The sequence below is a fragment of the Miscanthus floridulus genome, chromosome 10 (assembly GCF_019320115.1).
Source record: "Miscanthus floridulus cultivar M001 chromosome 10, ASM1932011v1, whole genome shotgun sequence".
In the NCBI taxonomy this organism is placed as follows: Eukaryota; Viridiplantae; Streptophyta; class Magnoliopsida; order Poales; family Poaceae; genus Miscanthus; species Miscanthus floridulus.
In genome coordinates, this window is record NC_089589.1 from 66865994 (window position 1) to 66885278 (window position 19285).

Below are 19285 nucleotides of genomic sequence, written 5' to 3' on the forward strand. Positions count from 1 at the left end.
TAGGTCGATTGATAATGTGTAGTGCTTATTATATTCAAACTCAATTGTAAGGATGATCTAGTATATTCAGAGCGTATGTGGACATGATTGGTTACTCAAATTTGGCTGGGATTTATTATTGTTCTGAAGCGATCCCACCTCCCGTATGAAAAAAAAGAAAATTTCAAAATAAAACTACTAATACTCTTTTTACGCCTGTACTGTATGCCAACATAAACCAGTATAATCGAACTGGTTTTTTTGTCTAGAGAACGTGAAAAACAAGTCTGGGCGGGCACTTACTTTTGGATGCATGAATGAAGGAAGAAGCATCGAGAAGAAGGCGGTAGCCCCAGCCCGGCCGTGTTTGGTGTTTTGTTGTGGAGCGGTTGACAGCGACAGGGCCGGATCAAATGTGTAACAATCCGGATAAGCGAGAGAGAAGGAAGCGGAGGCAGGTCACGGGGGGCCCTCGTTCTTTGGCTCGTGGTGCACCTGTTGGCTGGCTGATAAGGATGGCAACGGATCGGGTTTGGGGTGGATATTCGCAGGTTTTGGGTTCTGTGGGTTTGGATTTGGAGATGGTTTTTCACCCACGGTTTTCGGGTTCGGGGCCCCGAAATCAATCGGGTTCGGTTTCGGGTTTGGTTTTCCACCCGTGGATATCCAATGGATATCCGAAATAAATCATTTGGAATTAAAACTCATGTTTTATAATATACTAATAATAATTTGTTTACTTAGATTATTAAATTTATTTAAAGTTGACTCATGAAAATATTTATTATTTGTTGCCTCTTGTTTATACATGTGAATATGTGTATATATATCCGCGGGTTTCGGGTATCCATTCGGGTTTCGGGTATCCGTTCGGGTTTCGGGTATCCGCGGGTTTGGTTTTAGTGATGGATTTCCACCCGAATCGGTTTTCGGAGCGGATTCGGGTTTCGATTTTGGGTTTCGGTTTTGGGTGCACGGAGACTCCACCCGATCCGAACCCGACCCGTTGCCATCCTTACTGGCTGGTGGCTGCTCTGCTCTGCTCTGGCGGGCAGTGGCCGGTGCGTGCGAATGCGACCACACGCCACGTCCACGTAGACAGCCTTAGCCTTGGGTGCAGGGAATGTTAAGTACTCCTACAGTAGAGTGGCCGGTGCACCTTTGCTGCGTGCAGTAGGAAATCGGTCAAACAAAGCCTAAATCGAATTCGATCCGATTTTGAATTTAGTATTCCGTATTTTGAATTTGAATTTAGTATTTTGTATTTTATTTAAAAATACGAATTCGCTTAGGTGAAATGTAGAAAACGATATGGTTCGGTTCGAGATATTTTGTTTCCGTTTTCATCCTTACTCCTACTGCGCGCAGCCCGCCGCCCCGGGGAAGATGCAGCGCACCGCGTCGGAAGCCCGATCGGATCTCTGCCGTTGCTCGGGGTGGGGACTGCTGGCTGCGGCAGCCTCCGCGCCTGCCGCCTGGTAAGCGCGTTGGTTCAGCGGTCGTGGATTGCACCGTTCGTCTCGGGTGCTCTGCTGTGCCGGTGGCCGCCTGCCCGCCCGGTGTTTGTTGCTGCATACTACGCCCACAAAGTAGCTGCGCGAACACCGCACCGCCTCACTGCTTGCCTGCGCGACGGCCTCCTTTCGGCCTTTTGCCTTTTTTTATGTATGTGTAATTCTCATTTTTCTCATTCTTTTCTAACTTTTTGCAACTTTGTAAATTTTGAAAGGATTTCAAACAACTCAGGCACATATGTTTTCCACCAAAACAGCTTCTTGACATAAGTTGATTTTGGGAGAACTTAGGGCGCGTTTGGCTGGGCTCCCGCCGACTCTGGCTCCCATACTGTAGCGCGCAGGAGCTAGAGCCAGAGGAGCAAAAAAAAACGAGCTTCTTCGGCTCCGGCGCTGTCAGTGATAGAGGAAAGGAGGAGAGAGAAAAATGGCTCTGGTGAACAGTGTTGCTACAGGAGATGAACAGGAGAGGAGTCAAAGGAGCCAGAGCTCTCGGAGCCCGGCCAAACGGGCTCTTAAACTATACAAGATTTTGGCAGAAAATGCTTGTGCGAGTTTTCTTAAGAAGTTATTCAAATAATTCTTCTCCTTGATAACCGACCTGATGACTATAGTTAAAACTTAAAACACGTGTCAGGCAAATCGATACGTCGGCGAAAGGTTTCAATCTGGGGACAGCAGCTTCTCTGCATTTCTACGCGACAACAGATGCAGCTATACTTACAGTAGTTAGCAAGAAATTAACACTCTGAAGTATGACAAGTTCAACGCACACAACATTAATTGGTAATCGAATGTGCTAGTCGTTTTTTTCTCTTGGTGCACCGTGCGTGTAGGCGCAGCCGTTTCGGCAGGGATCGCAGCATCACGGATGACGCACATACCCCATCTGCAAAGCAACCTCTTCGTTCTCAGTATATCACATCACAAGGAAACAGAGCTTTCCATGGATGGAACCACCCACAGCCAGCTAGCTGTGCCTACGCGTCGCCTTCTGTCATCATCCAGCGGTGATGGTGACGCCTCATCGACGAATCGCACGCGCACGACCCAATGGAATGTTCATCCTGTCACATCACAAATGACATGTGCCCTCGGTTCCACAGTAAAGTCTCAAATAATTTCAAATTTAACCAAATATATACTTAAAAATACTAATATTATGATACTAGGTAAGCATTAAAAAAAGTAAGCATCATTGGATTAGTCAAGTCTTATGTCATCGTAGTAAACTTATTTAAAGATATAAATACTGATATAATTTTCTTTAAGTTTAGTTTGAAATTTGTTTGACTTCTTGAAATATGAGACAGAGACTTATTTTGGAACCGAGGGAACATATATTCCTAATTTTAATTAATACAAGGATTAGTGACTTTAACGATGCAAATACGTTCATTTTTTATTATCGAAACCTGGTACAGAACACAACCGCACTAGCTCTATGCACAGACAGCGGTATGTTGGCACCCCGAGAGGATGATTAAGCTAATAGATCTAAAATTATTTGACAAAAAAGTTGCCATGCACAATTTGTTCTCGACAAACATACCACCTACCACATAATGAATAACCCAGATCACTGGTGACAAGTCTAGAACATTAACAAACGTGGATAGATTTCATTAAACCGGCTAAATCAACCGAGCTACCAGATATGAATTTAGGGTGAAAATGCAAATAATTGAAATGGGGAATTTGGTCATAATTCAAAGATTGGTAAACATCTGAGGTGGTTAATGTTTGTTGAATTTGTCACTCTTTTGTTAGGTTTCACATTGTAAATAGATAAATTTAGAGGTTAGCCGTATCCACCGAAGGTTCTTATAAATGGTCACATCATACGGTTTTCTAGTCTTATAAACATATAAATTGATCGTGATTTCATAGATTTTTCGCTACAATCGAATAACTTTGTAGTTGTATGTGTGAGTAATTATTTCTGGCTTGGTTAAGAAAGACCAAGTCGCTAGTGACCTTTGACCAGATCAAATCAATGGACTCAGTAGACATAGCGGTTTGGTCCCAAGCTGCTAACCTAAGCTATAAGGTTGGGAGACTGACTTAAAACCAAGTGCCTCTTTCTTACTAAAGCCCTAATAATATGATCTAGAGCATCCCAGTGAGTGCTCATCATTGAAGGCCTGAGTAACCACCCTCCAGTGCCGCTGCTCACCATCTCCTAACCACACCGTTGGAGGCAAGTTTACATCGACATTGGTGAAACATGCATGTATCAAGTAGGCAAGGGGTAGTTTGTCCAACATACATGTCTTCGCTAGGATCTAGAAGGTTTCCTTAATCAAGGTCAATTCAATTTGTCCTAATTAATCAGTTAGGTGTTGATGCAATAAGGTTAATTAGGATTAACTTTTTAAGATTTCACCGTATGAACCCCAGGTGGTCCTAACGATTTCGAAGACCAAAGAGGTCCATAGAAATAAAAAAGATTGAAGAAATTATCGTTTGCATCAATTGTTTTTTTATCAAAGCGAAGAGAACGTGCACCTAGTGGAGTAGTAGGGAAAGCAGAAGTGTAACCTATAGGTCGGGGTTCAAATCCCGGTTCTCACCAAAAAAAGGCACTCCTCGTGTTGTTTTCAATAAAATACGTGGTTCACTAGCGGTTGCAGCGTAATACGTGGCTACAACTGTGTCCTCGCTGTTAGTGCCACGTCCTGAGTAGTTGGGGTTCGTAGCCTTTTCTCGACCCCGCGGAAGAGAATCTTCTACCTTTCCGTTAGTGCCTTAATGGAGGTCTTACCTCTAGGGGCCGAGTTTTTTTTAATCAAAGCAAAGAGATTCTCCTAATCAGGTTGGGTTGACGATGATGATTTATTATCAGAAAAGAACAAATTTTAAGCAACACGAGACGGCGACATATGTTGTCATATTGACGCCCAATCTGCCAGATTTATCCAATACAACCAACCTGCACACCCGCCTCATATTTTGTCCATTTTTATTTTAAATTTGCGCGTGCTACAACGAGTCTAGCTAGCAGAGAGTGGAGGGGAAAATGCCAAGCACGGAGCTAGCAAGGTTGACTAGAGAGCATATCATGTGTGGACGATTGCAGTAGCTGAAAGAGTCAGCAAGGGCAAATCATCGGTTACGTTGAGTCGTAGACCTGTGGATTCGTTTTCTAGAATGTCTCCTCAATCCCGTCTTGTTACGACGTTGCGGGTGGTTGACCTGCTCCAATAATCCACTTGCTTTTCATGTCATCATGTGGCGCTGTGGAATGTTTCTTCTTCTTTTTTTTCTACCATAACAATAATGTAGGTGGGGTTACACACAAGGTGTGTTGGCCTTGGTACTACTTAAAAACAAAAGTAAATCTTGTTCGAGGGACATAGAAAGGTTACTAATCTTTTTTTCCTGAATTATGCCCATACAAAACCTATTTCTATGTGTTCCTCGGAATAATTGAGCATAAGTTGACAAAGTCACTGCGACGCATCACTGTTAATGGGCACGCACCTATCACTAAAAAAAAATATTATGTCCTAGAGTAAATCTTAGAACGAGAGCACTCATGGTAAATCGAGGATTTAAATCTGGGTTTACAGGTTCCACGTGAATTTGAAAAATCTGAAGCTAGTACCAATTTTTCATTTATATTTTTAAAATTTTTTTAGAGATGAAACCAGATTTTTGTTCTTTCTCTCTTGGAGGTAGCAGCACGTTGCGCGTCTGCAGTCTGCCGGCGTGGCGAGGTAGCCTTGCCCACGTTTTGGCCGGACGGATCGATCAGCCCGTGTGCTACTCCTGTGACGCGCGCGTGGCGGCGCACACAAGTGGGGCGGCAAGTTGCTGGATCGGCCACTACCCACTACCCACTAGCTAGGTCGCTCGCTAGTACCTGCCACTGCCACCCCACTAGTGCCTTGGGCCACGTTTAGTTCTAAAAAGTTTTTTCAAAAAAATGCTACAGTAGCAAACACATTGAATTTTACGATACGTGCATGGAGCATTAAATATAGACGAAAAAAACTAATTGTACAATTTGGTTGGAAATCGCGAGAAGAATGTTTCGAGCCTGATTAGTTCATGATTGAATACTAATTGTCAAATAAAAACGAAAGTGCTACAGTAGCCAAATTTCCAAATTTCGTCCAACTAAGGGCGCGTTCAGATCTAAATTTTTTTGGGTTTCAGTTACTGTAGCACTTTCGTTTGTACTTGGCAATTAGTGTCTAATTATAGACTAATTATGTTCAAAAGTTTTGTCTCACGATTTCTCACCTAACTGTGCAATTAGTTTTTTTTTCGTCTACATTTAGTACTCCATGCATATGCCGCAAGATTCAATGTGACAGGTACTACGCAAAATTTTTTGGAACTAAACAGACCTTAAACAAGGCCTAACAGGCTGCGCTGCACATAAACACAAAGTCGATCAGAGTTGGACACATATTGTTCACGTGCTCGCACTGTGCATCGCCAACGACTGCACACAAACACCTGTGCTTGCCTGCCCAGTTGCCCAGCGCCCCAGCCTGGGACACTTCTGGCCGCGGCGGGCGTCCCTGTATACGCGCCGTGGTTTTGTTTTGTGGATCTTCGTTGTCCACTGTATATACTCGCTACTGGCTCTAGCGTGGCGTGGAGAAGCCTATATTTATTACCGAGTAAATACATAGCTCCATCGATTAGGACCTCTGCCAAACTTGACAATAACTTTTTGTGAATGTATAACTTATAATAAATGGATAGCCTATTTTTTTTATCTAAACCTTTAACCAGTTGTTAACCAACTATTAACTAACCACATCTAATTTAGACTAATTTTGTAGTCTCAACTAGTAACTAGCTCTAACTGATCCAAACATGCTATATGCTGCCATGTACCGTCACTATCTCTTGGAATTGAAAGCAACTATTGGCCCATAATTTAGTTTTGCTGACTAATGAGATCATGAGCAACTTGTGTTTTGTAGAAACAAAGCTTGAGTGAGATCATGAGGATGGTTTTAATGCATGATATCCTCGGCCCCTCTTGGTTTTGTAGAAACATGCGTTCATCTATTTCGCTGTCTGACATAGAAAACCAGATATTTTACATATTAAAGTACTCCGTCGTCTATGAATAAATAGGTTTCTAGAGTTTGGCTTGAGTTATTTTTTTTTATATTTGACCGAATTTCTAGAAAAATGTACAAATATTTATGACACAAAATGAACATATTATGAAAATATAGTTTATGATGTATCAATGATACTTTTTAGTGTTATAAATCTTGGCGTTTTTTTCTATAAATTAGACTAAACTTGAAAATATTTGACTTAAGACAACTCTAGGAATTAATTTATTTAGGGGCATAGAGAGTATTAAATAGGATGACTTTGAAGTCAGTTTTTGCTAATGTGGCATATTATATGGATGACGACATGGCTGATAGAAAAAAGTCATATAACCCCTAACATATCGATGGTTGACTATATAACCTCTAAATTATATAGCTCAGTATTATAGACCTTAAAGTGCCTAATACCTTTAAAATGATAACTAGATGGTTTCAAAGAACTTTATGTTCTCGTACCCAGCCACACTAGCTTGATTGCCTATGCTCACATGTATGCCCATGTGTAAGTTGATACATTCTTTTTTAACACGTTGCCCTTATCGTTTTTCCTCTCTTTCATTGCCTCTGCTCTTTTCTCCATCGTAACCCATCTTCCGATGAGCAGTCCACGTTCTCCAGGCACCTACTCCACCTCTGAAATTAAAGCTTCTAGGTCCCATTGTGGTGTTTATGGGGTTTTGATGATTGATGAGCATAAGTATTGTGACAAACATGTATTCTTTAAAGGTTAACATAATTGAGTTACTCACACGTACTGAGAATGCCCACAAATGACTTGGCACCAAGACCTGGTGATTGTTCAATATATGGAGCAAACGATATCTGTGAAGACTTAGGATACTCTAGAGCGAATGTAGGCCATGTGGATTGGAACATTCACTAGTATTGTGTATTATGGTTTTGTTTTTTGTTCTTTTGGCTGTACTATTAAAGGGGGCGGGGGCGGGGCAAGGCGTTCAACTTGAGAGAGCGAAGCGAGAGCATGTGGATACACAGGGGCTAACTCAAAATCGAGTTGCTGATGGTAAGTGGCCCCATTGAAATGGTTTCAAGTTAAGGGTCTAAAAAATAGATTGATCGGGATCAAAACTCTTGCTGTTCTCCACTGATTGTTTATCGTTTAGCATTTAGGAAAACATTGGTGTGGAGGTGTCTGACACCTTTCGGTTGTTGTCATATGTATTTTCAATCGATTTGTGTATTTTTCCAGCTGCTTTGAGAATCGATTGTTTTTGTTTGTGTTGTCATGCAATTTTCATGTCCTATTTTTTTCTACGTGACATTTTTCTACCGGTTGAGTGATACACAAGCGAAATTTACTCCATTGTTGCCAAAGCCATTCCCTAATGTAGCTAGCGATGGTTTCAACACAAAAGTAGCCATGCATGAAAAATTTAAGTAAATATGGCTGACTATATGACAAAAAGATTAGTATCATGGCGCACTTTGGGAATTTTTTGCGACTTGGGTACACTTGAAAATATTTAGCATCTTGGCGTACTTGAGAAGAAAAATAGTGACACCATTGTTTATGTGCAAAAAAGGGTCAGGTGACATGGTTAGCATGGAAATATATTTAGTAACACCGCAAGGTTCTGAGAAAATTCGGTAACTTGTAAATAAAAATAGTGAACTGATATATTTATGAAACAATTACTGACGTGGCTCGACAAAAAAAAAACTCCATGAAACCCAGCGTCGGAGATAAATAAATTGAATATAGTTTGGATAGGTGAAGTATGTTGGGTTTTTTTCATTCAGAATAAAAAACCAGACTTAGGTAGAGTTGGAGAGTTACCATGTGTTTGCATTGGTTCTAGATCAAAGAGGATGAATTGGATCAAACCCACCCATTTTTAATTTGGTTTGCAGGGTTGGGTTTATCCTAGTTTTTTATTTGGATGAAGGGATAAGGTTTGGTGGGATTGATACTTGACATGTGGGACCCGCACATTGTACTGTCAGCTCTTCTTCTTCCCCCTTCCTCTGCCATTTCCCTTTCCCCGCCCCTGGTGCGAGCTGGCCACCGCTGTGGCTGCGTCCTATGCTCGCTTGCTGCTGGCCAAGCACAGATCGGGCCGGCCCCACGCCACCACGCGCCGAGGCTCCTCGGGCCGTCCTGCGCCCCCGTGCACGCCGAGCAGTCACGCCCTCCGCCGCTCGCAGGAGCGCGACCTCCGCCCGCGAGAGCACGACCTCGACCGCGCCGCCCGCCGCTCCTCGACCTCTGCCGTCGCTGCTCGTTGGAGCTCCGCCACCACCGCCCTCAGGAGGCTGGTCGCCCGCACAGAAGGTGCTGCTCGCCCGCATAGGAGCCCCGCCACCACTGCACAAGAGTGCAAGACGCGTGACGAGCGAAGTAGGTCGCTCCGATTCCTTCATTTCCGAGGAATCAATCGAACCCACATCTGCACGGCATATTCCTTACGGGGGACAAACCCAAACCACCTGATCCTCCAACCAAACACTGCTAAATGTGGGTCTAACCTGCCCCAGCCCACATCACCCCTCCATCCAAACACACGTTCTTGTCCCTTTTTTTTTTGTCTTTGGTTTTAGCATGGCTTTCAGCCTTGCCTCCCTTGTTTCTTACTAGGTTATTACATGGTTCCGCTTCCCTTTTTCTGTTACGAAATCTCCCTACATGTTTGCATGGCCTCTTTTAGGCAGACGAGGAAATCTTTAAAGTGAGAAAGTTGTTGTTCATTTGTGCGCTGCATATATATATATGGCTTCTTGACTGCTTCTATGGTAGTTCTGTATGTCCAGTAGTAGTAGAGAACATATAGTCCAGTGGACGGTAAAGCCTAGTTTTGACTACCTTAAGACCAGTGTACTATAATCTGCACCACCAAATATGGGCTTAAGTGTGCTCTTTTCTTTCAGGTGTATGCGGTAATGCCGTTTCCTCCAGGATACCATTGATGTATGTTTTCGGGAGCAAATTGACACTTCAACTACAGCTGGACAAAATCTTCCAATACATCAGGTGTAACAGTGTAGAGTGTATCAGGCATTTTCATGTCAGCACTCAATGCTATAGTTGATAGTTGAGCTAAGAAATTATGCTCTTTGGCCAACTTCTTTGGGGACCCCGATTAAAATGAGCAACGTTGGTCTTTCAGGCCTGACATAAGGGCTTTATTAGCATTCCTTTGATTTGATTGGTTGGTTGGTTATAGTTTTACATTGTTGCTTTATTACTGCTTATGACCCCCATATTTGCCCCTTCGTTATATTTCTAAAATAATCCTGCTTCAGCCTTGAAAACGATGCGGAAAGCCAAGAGGAGCGGTGGTCATCTCACTAGAAGCTTTCATAAGAACAGAAGAGCTTGCAAGACCGAGTGGGTCTCAGGTCTGCTAGTTCTTCCTCTGTTTTCCCCACATTTCCACAGTTCATCTGAGCATTCTCAGTTGCCTTAATGTTTTCTTTTCTTCAACTAGGTCGCTTGCATGATGAGGACTGTAATCAAGATGTTTTCACTAAGCTATCTGATCAGGTTAAATCAGATTTTTGTAAAAGTGTCGTCTCAATTTCTTTGTGCAATGGTGATTATAATGCTACTGTAGTCTTCTTAGTGTCGGGTACCATAAAAAGGGGTCCCCTAAGCAAGAACCGAAAAAATCGCTTAGACCTTATAAATATCGAAGTCAAGAGATAACCACCAGCAAACCCCCACCTTATCCGAGGCTCGGCTGGACCGCCCGGCCCACCTCGAACAGTATCCGGGCTCACCCGAAGCGGGCTCGGCCCAGAATGAAACCACGAGGCCTCGGACGAGGTACCGATTCTCCGCCTCGTCCGAGGCCCCGTGCCGCAAGGCCTCGCACGAGGTACCGATTCTCCGCCTCGCCCGAGGCCCCGCACGACCTCGGACGAGGTACCGATTCTCCGCCTCGCCCGAGGCCCCGCACCGCAAGGCCTCGGACGAGGTACCGATTCTCCGCCTCGCCTGAGGCCCCGCAAGGCCTCGGACGAGGTACCGATTCTCCGACTCGCTCGAGGCCGGCTCGGCATCAACCCCGTCACTTCCGCCTTGACCGACTTCTCTGACAGGACGTCACATCCAACCAACGCATCCAACCACTCCCGCGACGTCAGTCGAACGATGGCTCGATATAGCGGAGTGGCCGACGAGATGAGAGTCACATCGACGCCATGCCGTCCGGGACAGGACGGGGCAGGGGTTACCGGCCGCTGTGCTCGGCACTGTGCCCACGGCTGACACTCGTGCTGCACTGTGCTGCCTAACCCCTGCTCCGTGGACAGCGCGGCGTGGAAAGTCGAGTCCGGGTCCTTGTAGCCTCGGAATCAGCGTACAAGACCAACTGCTCCCTCCGAGCCTCGGCTATCCGCTTCCGGGCTCCTGTAGCCTCGGGACTCGTGCCCGCCGTGCCCCCCACAATGGTTTAGCCTCTGCACCGATTGGGCCTCGGCTCTCCACGTTGTCAGCACTCTGGGACCGGCACGTCGTCCATAGTACGCGCCATACCCTGCGTCAAGCTGCAGGAGCTCCCACGTCGTGCACAGGGCCAAGCTCCTGTATCCTCGGAGTCAACACACCCACGCCGTCGCCTCTACCCAGCCTCGGCTCTCCGCGCCGGTCAAACACACAGTGACCAGCGCGTCTCCAACAGAAGAAGGCGTGCATGCCACCACAGGAGCTCCCACGTCGCACAGGATCAGGCGTGACCGGCGCGTCGCTCCAGTGCACCGAGGACAAGGCCGCTCCACCGACCATGCTGCCACAGTGACGAGCTACAGGGCTCGGACATGCCGCCTCTGCTCACAAAACGCCACGTAGCAAATCCATGTACCGCCCCTGTGCCTCCCTTCAACTATAAAAGGGAGTGACCAGGGCCGCTTCTTGGAAGGAGACTCAGACATGCAAGCAACGCACAACGCTCTGTAATACACACGCTCTCTCACTGCAAGAGATCAACATCTCAAGCAAGCCACGCCACTCTACGCAGAGACCTGGGACTAGCTCCCTCTCTCGCTCAGCTTGTAAACCCCTACTACAAGCACCTCGGTGCAAGGAATACAAGATCACTCTCTCAGACTGGATGTAGGGCACCTATTGCCTGAACCAATATAAATCTTGTGTCTCTTTGCATCACCATCCGGGATTAGGGGCACGCAGTACACTTTCACTAGTCGGTTGAGGACTCGCCGGACCCAAAACACCGACACTTAGTTTTTTAACAAATATACATATTGAAACACTACCAGTTAAATGATTCTAGTTGCTATCTTCTGTAGGAGACATAACCTTGTTTTCATGCTCGGGCGTTGCTATAGCACGCCAGGGGCACAACCTTACAAGGTTTCTGACTTCAGCAAGTTTGGTTAGAGCTTTTGATGGTAAAACAAACGAACACTATATGACTTAAAGGTTGGCTCTGACATTCATCCTTTTACTAGTTTGTTTGCTTCTGATCATTGCGTGACCATTTCTTGCATTATTATTGTTTTGTAGATTGAAGTGCGCCATGAAGGCAAGAAAGTGTACAGGGTTTTTTTGGATGAACATGATTTAGATCACAACTTTGCTGTTGTCAACTTCGATAGCTTCCTCGATGTTCATGTTGGAATTTTCCACGGTGTGCTGGAATCTCCCTATGGTGAGGCATGTGTAGTTGGGCATGATGTCTCTGGTGACCTAATGGCCAGGAGTGTGGAATTGGGTGGTGAATTAAGGGTATCAAAGAATGGTAAAGATCTTGACAGTAAAATCTCAGAGGTGCACTTGCATGACGATATGACCATTTTATTCCATTTCCTTTATTGTAGCATGTAGGCAGTAAAAATGAATATTATTTTATATTCAACTCTTGTTCCATACCATTTACATTTTGTTCAAATCTAACCCTCGTTGCCTGTCACCTTTATTGTGTTATTAGGCTTGGGAAGGTGGATCCGTTTTTTCTTTTGATGGGAAATTTGTTGGCATGAACCCTTTTTTGGTTACGGGAAGAGCTGTTTTCCTACCATGGAGCACAATTTCCAAGCGTCTGGAGGAAACTGGTCTTGCACGTATGAAGGTTTATGGGTATGTGTATGTCTATATTTGATATATGCCCTTCATTAGTTCAACTACACCATTCTACTTCACTTCACCTTCCCTTACATGAGCTTATAAGCCTTTTTGTGTTCCAGATAGCATATGTATGTGATAATCTGGATCATTTGATGCTCGTTTACTTATCTTGTTTGGCATCTGATACTAGTAGAGAATAGACTTTCGTTTCTAGGCTTTAGTCCCGACTATTTTTGGGCCCGAGACTAAAGAAACAATTAGTCCCGGTTGGAGCTACCAACCGGGACTAAAGTCCCTGCCCAACGGCTAGAGCTGCAACTTTTGTAGGAGGGAAGCAGGAGGGGGCCTTTAGTCCTAGTTGGTGGCTCAAACCTGGACTAAAGGCCACCCTCCAGTCCTGGTTGGAGCTACCAGCCGTGACTAAATCTTTAATCCCGGTTGATGGTTCCTATTGATACTAGAATTCCACCAGTATTCTGGGCTTACACCACAAACCGGGATTACATGCCCCGGGCTATATACTTTCTCATTCTTCCTCCCCTAGCCCGAGCAATTTCAAGCTCCCTGCCTGCTCTGTGTTCTTGCACGTGGAAGGAGTTCATGCTTGCGGGATTGGTGAAGACTTAATTCCTCTATCCATTTTTCGGTTCTAAAGGTTAGCAACTTCATCCTCTCATGTTTCATCACTAGCATGGCTCATTTCGTGGTATAAAAATAGAGAAATTTGTGGTTATTTAGATTGGAAATGATGGTGGATTTTTCTGATTTATATAATATTTGAGCTCAAAATCACTTGATAGTTTGAATATGAAGATGAAGGAAGCCTATAGTAGTTCATCAAAACTAGTATGCACCTTTCATTGCCTCATTTCATGGTCTATAAATAGAGAAATTTTTAGTTTTCTAGATTGGAAAATAATGGTGGATATTTTTGATTTATATGTCATTTGAGCTCAAAATCACTTGATAATCTGCATATGTAGATGAAGGAATCTTATAGTAGCTCATCAAAACTAGTATGCACATTTCATTACCTCATTTCATAGTTAAGAAATAGAGAAATTTAAGATTTTTTAGTATATAGCTCATTTAATTTCATAATTCATAAAATGAGAAATTTATAGTAGTTGATGAAAATGAGTATAGAGTCATAGATGGCGACTGGTTCCGGGTCCTCGGCCTCGCACAGGGTCTCTAACCGACTGAGGCCAGACCTCCCTCTAATTAATTGCGTGCGGCAAGTGTGGGTAGAAGATTGTGAGACAGTACAGGGTGTGAAGAAGAATGGTGTCAACCAAGAGCGCATCTTCTACACGTGTCCGGATCGCGAAGTGAGTTATTTTTTTGTCATGTTTTGTTATGGGTTGTAGCCATTTTTATTGATGATTTTGATTAAAGTTCTTGATTTGTTGTTGTAATTTTAGTGGGATAGCATTGGATCATGTGACGGTTGGTACTGAGAGGAAGAGTATGTTGTGCACGTCCAAAAATCTCTTACAAAGGAGACTGAGGCGGCTGATGAGAGTGCACTTGTGTATGATGAGGCAGTGAACCAGTAGAAGAATGATCTGTCTATTTTAGTTGGAATTGGTCTTGAAATCCTTATTTGGCTGAAGTGCAATGTAGTTTTAGTTTGTTTAGTGCTAGTTGGGATTGTCTACATTGTATCAAGGCTTTAATAAATTAATGTTCGAGAGTGAAACAGTTGTGTGGTATTTTGGATCTTTTAATTAACTACTAATCATGCATGTTGTATAATATGGGTTATTACAAGTTTTTGATATGATGTACGTCATGTAATGCAGATGAATCGACAATGGATGTACAATGCTGACCGCCGCTCTCTAGAGTTCATGAGGGGCATGCATGATTTCTTAAATGTGGCCAAGGCACACACGCGGAATGGTTTCATGTGTTGCCCATGTGTTCTATGTAAGAATGAGGAGGATTATTCTTGCTCAAGGATCCTTCACGAATACCTATTTACGTCGGGTTTTATGCCAAACTATATTTGTTGAACTAAGCACAAAAAAGAGGTGTTATAATAGAAGAAGATGATGAAGAAGAAGGGGATGATGACAACATTATTATTTGTGATTTTGCTGAATACGGTGCCTTTGCTGATACTGCAATGGGGGAAGTTGAAGAAGAGGTAGCGGCTGAAGAAAAGGTAGCAACAGAAGATAAGCCTGCTGATGATCTTGGTCAAGCCATCCGTGATGCATATAGAGAATACGAAAGTGAAGGAGAAGATCAAGTTCAAGCGCATGCTAGAGGATCACAAGAAATTGCTATACCCGACTTGCGAAAAGGGGCAAAAAAGTTGGGTACCACACTGGAATTGCTGCAATGAAAAGTAAAGCATGGTGTATCCGACAAGGGATTTGGGGAGTTACTGACTATCGCAAAGAAGATGCTTTCGAAGGCAAACAAATTGCCCGCCACTACATATGAAGCAAAATAGGCCGTCTGCCATCTGGGATTAGAAATCCTGAAGATACATGTATGTCCTAATGACTGCATCCTCTACCGAGGCGAGTATGAGAATTTGGATGCATGCCTGGTATATAAGGTATCGTGGTATAAGATCAAGCGAGATGACCTGGTGATGTTGGGGCGACGGTGAACGTCGCAGGAAGAGAATCCTTACCAAGGTGATGTGGTATGCTCCTATAATACCATGCTTGAAATGTTTGTTCAGAAATAAAGAGCTTGCAAAGTTGCTACGATGGCACAAATAAGACCATAAGGTAGACAATATGTTGAGACACCCCGCTGATGGGTCATAGTGGAGAGCAATAGACAGAGAATTCCTAAAGTTTGCAGATGACGCAAGAAACTTAAGGCGGATGGCATGAATCGTTTCGGGGAGCAGAGCAGCAGTCATAGCACTTGGCCTATTAGTCTATGTATCTACAACCTTCCTCCATATCTGTGCATGAAGCAGAAGTTCATTATGATGCTAGTGCTCATCCAAGGCCCGAAGCAACCTAGCAATGACATTGATGTGTACTTGAGGTCATTAGTTGAGGAACTTCTACTTTTGTGGAACAGCACTGGCGTATGTGTGTGGGATGAGTACAAACAGGAACACTTTGACCTACGAGCATTATTGTTTGTAACAATCAATGATCGGCCTGCTCTTAGTAATCTTTCAGGATAGTCAAACAAGGGATATAATGCATGCATGCACTGTTTTGATGACATGGAAAGTATATTTTTGAAAAAAATGTCAAAAGGTCATGTACATGGGCCATCGTCGATTTCTTCCATTGAATCACGCCCTAAGAAAGAGAGGCAAGCATTTTAAAGATAAGGCAGAGCACCGAACAAAGCCTAACAACCATAGTGGTTAGGATGTATTCAATATGGTCATGGATGTATAAGTAGTTTTTGGGAAGGGACCTGGCAGCCAACCTATTTCGAATGATGCTAACGGACACGCACCCATGTGGAAGAGAAGTCCATGTTTTTGGAGCTACCCTATTGGTAAGTCCTAGAGGTCCGCAACACGATCGACGTGATGCACCGGATGAAGAATCTTTGTGTGAATTTGCTAGGCTTCATGGGTGTGTATGGGAAGGCTAAGGACACACTAGATGCAAGACAGGACCAGTGTTTGAAAGAATGAGAGAACCTGCATCCAGAGAAGGTAGATGATGAACGCCATTACTTAAGTCCTGCTAGCATACTCTTAGCAAAGAAGAGAAGGAAAGCATGTTTGAATGCCTAAGCAGCATCAAGGTCCCGTCTGGCTTCTCCTCGAATGTAAAGGGGATAATAAATGTGGCAGAGAATAAATTCCTAAACTTAAACTCTCTTGACTGACACGTGCTTATGACGCAATTGCTTCTGGTTGCATTGAGAGGGATTCTACCTCCAAATGTATGATTAGCCACCGTGAAACTATGTGCATTCCTCAACGTAATTTCTCAGAAGGCAATCAATCTAGTGCATCTAGCAAAGCTACAGAATGACATGGTCCAATGTCTTGTCAGCTTTGAGTTGGTGTTCCTGCCATCCTTCTTTAATATTATGACGCAACTCCTAGTTCACTTGGTCAAAGGGATTAGTATTCTCGGTCCTGTGTTCCTACACAACATGTTCCCATTTGAGAGGTTCATGGGAGTCCTGAAGAAATATGTTCACAACTGTGCTCGGCCAGAAGGAAGCATCGCTAAGGGCTATAGAATAGAGGAGGTCATTGAGTTCTACGTTGATTTTATTCTTGACCTCGACCTGATTGGTGTTCCTAAATCACGGCATGAGGGGAGACTAAGTGGAAAGGGAACACTAGGAAAAAAAAGCATATATTGGTAAGGAGAACGATTATTTCTGTAAAGCACACTACATAGTTCTGCAAAACTCCTCCTTCGTGGATCCGTATATCAAGGTACACAAGGACATTGTATGATCTGAATTCCTAGGGAGGACTGAAGCCTGGATTACGCATCAGCACATGGAAACTTTCGGTGGTTGGTTGCGAAAACAATGTCAGGGTGATGAGAGTCTTGATGGGCAACTATACTTGTTGTTTAAGGAACGATCTTGGCATATCCTGACATTCAAATGTTACGAGATAAATGGCAATACATTGTACACGATAGCCCAAGGTAAAAGGAGCATGAATCAGAACTGTGGTGTCTGCATAGATGCCACAGACCCAAATGGGAATAAGAAAACATATTATGGCCACATAGAGAAGATATGAGAACTAGACTATGGACCTTATTTTAAGGCCCCTTTTGTTTCGGTGCCAATGGGTGAAGGTGAGCGGATGTGGGGTAACAGTGGATCATCAGTACAGAATGACAATAGTGGACTTCAATAATCTTGGGTACAGAGATGAACCATTTGTCTTAGCCAAGGATGTGAATCAGGTGTTCTATGTGAAGGACATGTCTACCAAACCAAACAAAGAGAAAAACAAGAACGACTCAGACAATGAGCCAAAGCGCCACATAGTTCTTTTAGGGAAAAGAAACATCATGGGAATCGAGGACAGGTCTGACATGTCAGAAGATTATGAAAAGAATGATGGAATTCCGCCCTTCACAGTGAACAGTGACCCAAGCATCCTGCTAAATAATGAGGACACTCTATGGTTACGGCGCGATCATAACCAAGGGACGTATGTTAAGAAGAAGTTCATTCTGTTCCCGCTTGATATGGTGACGTATTAGACCTATTATGTAATAATTGTGACTTTTAGATTTTTCTATCGTGTTTTCATATTTTCTATGGTCTAAATGAATTTTCTGCTTGACGTTGGACTTCCCGTGGAGAATGTGTGATGAAAAACCAATTGATCAACGTTAATAAGATGTGAAGACTAATTTCCTGTCGAAAAGCAATACTTTTAATGATTTTAATTAAGTAGTACATTTTTGCATGGTCAAAATTATGGTTATTATTTATACTATGTTAAATATTTATACGGTAAAACAAAAGAGTTTAGGTTACAGTTTTTTCTTGTGTACAATAATGCAAAACTAGGGTCAATTTTTTTGTAATTTTTTGGCTAATATTTTATTTACTAGGCAATTAACAACTCTTTGCATATTTATAAAAAAATATATAAAGAAAAGAAAACCTACTAGAAACTGGCAAGAAGCCAAACTGCAGCCCATCTTTAGTCCCAAGTGGATGGGCTGCGTTTTCGTGGCCCACCAAAAAATACCTTTAGTCCCGGGCCGTGGCTGCACACGGGACCCGGTTGTAACCACCACCCGGGACTAAAGCACCTTTAGTCCAGGGCCGTGGTTTCACCCGGGAGTAAAACTGCCCCCTCTATATACCTGTTCTTCCTCCTGCCATCTCCACACGATCTGTGTCAGCCGTGCTGCTGCCGCGCCTCTTTGTTCTTCGTCGCTGACCCCACGTCGTTCATTTTCCCCACCGGCCTAACCTCATGACGCCGCGACGCTCGGCCCTGACCCTGCTGCATGCGGCCAGTCCACCTTCGTCCTCGTCGGATCCAGCACCGCGACCGCGCTTCGCCTTGCTTCGTCCCTGTCGCCGGCCTCGCCTCATCATGTCGTGACTACTCTGCCTTTGTCCAGACCGCTCCGCCTTTCGTCCTCGCCGCCATCCTCGCCTCATCACATCACGGCTGCTCTGCCTTCGTCCAGACCGTACCGCTCCGCTACCCTTCGTCCCTGCCGCCAGCCGTGCCTCGTCACGTTGTGGCTGCTCCCCCAAATCTAGCCGCGCACACCTGTGTGGAGGCTCTCGTCGTGGTCGTCCACGTGGCTCTCGCGCGCACCGCCTCATCTCCGTCCTATCGCCCCCCTGCCGACGGCCTCGCATCGTCACGCCATGCGTGGCCCCCAGCCCCAACCCTACGTGCGGCCTCGCCTCGTCATCCTGTCGGCCTTGCCTCATCACTCCGAGCTGGCCTCGCCTCGTCACCTAGCCGGCCTCGCCTTGTCACGCCACGCCGGCCTCACCTCGCCACCCCGCCGGCCTCACCACCGTCGTTCGCACACGCCGACGTCTCTGACATACCCCTTCTTTATCGTCAGGCGCGCTCAGGTACCGCGTCCACGTCTCGTCCTCGCCAAAGTCACCGTACGTCGTCATCCTCTCCGTCCTCGTCCTTGCCGGAGTGGTGGGCGAGTATATAGTGTATATATGTGTGTGATATATTGATGACCATG

The 19285-nt window shown here is 44.5% G+C and overlaps 1 pseudogene; it reads left to right on the top strand.

The window, feature by feature from the left end:
* Positions 1-8543: 8543 nt before the first annotated feature.
* LOC136487202 (uncharacterized) overlaps positions 8544-19285 on the top strand; it is a 74180-nt pseudogene continuing 63438 nt past the window's right edge.